Source organism: Morone saxatilis, unplaced genomic scaffold (assembly GCF_004916995.1).
Source record: "Morone saxatilis isolate NCDOM2014 unplaced genomic scaffold, NCSU_SB_2.0 Contig24, whole genome shotgun sequence".
NCBI classification, from domain to species: Eukaryota; Metazoa; Chordata; class Actinopteri; family Moronidae; genus Morone; species Morone saxatilis.
The window spans coordinates 14128759-14132175 of NW_023339807.1; positions in this window are offsets into that span (position 1 = coordinate 14128759).

A 3417-nucleotide genomic window follows, 5' to 3' on the forward strand; every position below is an offset into this window, starting at 1 on the left:
AGATAGATAGATAGAAGAGAACTGCCAAGTCACATGTTGTTACACATCCATGCAGGCTCCCAGTGAGTGTGACACCAGAATTGGCTGTAGGCCGGCAAGCTACTGTATCCCTCCATGACAAATGTAGTTTAATTTCTCCTGTGAGTCCCAGACAGGTTTAAGAAGTACGACATATTGTGTTGTGTATGCTTGTGGCTCACAACTAATCTCTCACAGCAAAATAATCATCTAGCTGATGAAAAAGGCTAATGAGAATAGCATGCTCAGCTGAGGGTGAGGCATGAATAATGTGATTCATCAGCATTAACAAGACCAGTACAGCCATAGAACATTAAGACCACTGAAGGAAATAAATGGATGTTTTCACAGTAACATCCCCTGATATTGTTCAGCTTGCTGGAGCCAGTTCATCATCATTAACAGCACTAACGAGTGTTATGAGCATTGCTCTGGGGAAATTGTGTGTTAAACCACTTACATCAGACAGTTAAGAAACAAATGAAAATGACAAGTAATATTCCAGTGGTTTTCAATTATGTATTATCAAAGCTGGACAGATGAATGTTGAACGAGTAAATTCTGACCCTACTATCCAAAGCTACAGATTGGTTGTCCCCCCCCGACTTTCCTCAGAAAAAATTAATTTCATCGATTATTCAAACATTTTGTACAGACATTAATGCCTGCCTTTGGTGATCACTTAAAGAGGAGCTTAACACCAGGTTGAAAGTTTCAAGCCTGATTCACAATTGTGCATGGAGTTGACCTGTACCACTGGAGGTGCATAATCAACACAGACCAAATATGTGCAAAGTGAAACCCATTCCTTCAGCCTCAGATACATTTTGTGTTCAGTGCTAATTAGCAAATGTAAGCATGCTAACATACTGAAACGTGTCAGCCTTAAGCTCAAAGCACACAACATCACAGAACTGCTGGTATGGCTGTGAAAAATTTTAACCTACAGTGGGTAACCATTCCTTGTAACTAGGGTTAGGGTCTACAGTGTTAAATTGATAATCTGACTTAAACAATGGAAAGCAAAATCAAGTCTGAAATTATATAATCCAAATAAAAGGCTAATAATATATAATAACAGTTGGGATTGGGCATGTTTATACCAGTATAAAAAAACTTTGATGTATTTCTTTTTTTTTCATATAGTGGGTGGGTCACGTTCATTTTTTCAAGTAACACGTTTCAGCAAAACACCAAAATAATTGGACTTATCCTAAACTGTCTTCAGAGGCACAAAACAGATCGTATACTGGAATACAAAGTTTGTGTAGCCTCTGATTTGAGTCTACACAGATAATACGATATCAATCTAATGCGTCACTGTTGCTCTCCTATTGTTGCTCTTCCTCCTCCAACATCAAACACTGTGGTGATGCAATGGCTGTAAAGTGATACTGAGAGGAGGGCAAAGGGCCCAGAGGCAGATCACAAATAACACTGTCCAAATAAATTCCAGCAGCGTGGGAGTCCCTTTTGGGTGGTAAAGTAAAGTGTGTGTGTGTGTGTGTGTATGTGCATGTAGATTATGTGAAAGAGAGAAATATATAGAAAGGCAGAGAGACAGAATGGGATAGTGGAATTCAGATCTCACGCTGTCCTGCATCAAATTATAGCTTTATAGAAAGCCCCTAGAGGGAAACGGAACATTTTGTTGCTGCTGTAACTCTAATTTTAGTGATAGTACTTGCAAAAAAGTTCACAGAGGCCCTTTCCATGTACTCCAATTGTGTAACATGTTGCAGACATATACTGGGATGGAGCATGACCTGAAATTCTTTATACACTTCATTTAATGATAACTGTATCAGTTTATGGAAACACTCTGGAGGATTTTGCTTGCTTATTCAGTCTTATTAATGTAATGATTATATACTTCTAATAGCATATTTGAATGAATAGTACTATTCATGTTAGTACCCTACTGTTTTAGGGATTTTAATTAAGCCTGTACTGTATTGAGTAGTCTGGTTTCCATAATGAAACCACTAGATTTCTTTTCCCTCTCTTTTAAATGAAATATAATGTATAGACAAAGTTTATCTACTACTGATGACAACTTACCTCTATAGAAAAAGTAGAGACAAGCAAAACCAGTAGACTATCTCTGACCAAGTAAAATCTGTCTCTGCTGAAGTTGGAGTGTCATCTCATGTCCATCTTAATCCGAAGACTCTTGGTCAGTGTCCAACCAGGTGATGCTGGATCTTTTCCAAGTAAGGATGCTTCAACTTTCAATGACCTGTTCACCCTTGTATCATCTTTGACATCTACTCACGTCAGTCGCTTTTCTGTCTGGAGCGGTTCAGTATTTCAGTGAGAATTTCATTTCTCTTGTCAGTGTGTCAGTTGGGTCTCTCCTTTCAGATGCTCGAGTCATGCCAGTTGGCTGTAGTAATCAACACACCTCTTCAGATCTGTACATCAAGAGGCATCCCTGTCATTTCTGTCACTTTGTCAGCCTGTCTGCTGTTACTCAGTGTCTTGTTTTCTCTATAAATTTCTCAAACATCCTCAGATCTTTCTGCTTGCTTCTATTGTTGTATGTCTCACTCCTTTCAATGTGCCTTTCTTCTCTCCTTCTTTTTGTCCCCTTGTTAGCATCATTTTGACTCTCTCTCTCTCTCTCTCTCTCTCTCTCCTTTCAATGACTCTGTCTTTCTGCTTCCCTCCCTCTCACTCTAAATCTTCCCTCAGTTTGGTCTTCAGACAGGAAGTCTTAGTATGTGTTTACATTATGCTGGGACATGCACATGCGTGCCCATGTACAGCTTGAACACACACTAATGTTAAAGCCCACAAGCACAACCTTTTCCAAACCATTAAATATTGTTATGTATAAGGCTTGGACTAAAAGGATTACTATAAAACACAAATGATGGAGGTGCTGCATGTTCCCTCACATAAAACAAAAAGTCCTTGTTACAGTGTAACAGTTTTTCATTCATATTCTTTAACATAAAATTATCTTATTGGTGTTTCAATTTAGAAATGTAATATAATAGATACAGATAACAGGAACAAAAGGTTAAATTACATGCTTTCTAATAGGTTCCAAATCAGCTCCTGCTCATAGATCTGAAGTTATAATATGTAACCATTGTGAAACACTACTGAATAGTAGGAAATGAAAAATTATGATAGATGAAGAAGAAGAAGAAAAAATAAAAAAAAAATAAAGATAATAAGGACAAGAAAATCTAACTTTATTTTGATGTTAATGGAAATTGAGTTACAGCCATTTAAAACCACCATCACCAGTATATTGTAGGTATCTGGTTATTTTATTTCAGAGAATTTGTACCCTGAAAACATTGACATTTATAGTAAGAAATAAAAACAAAACACTTCAGAGAAGGCTTTGAGTAAGTACTCTAAAAGTGGATAAAGACACTGATCTTT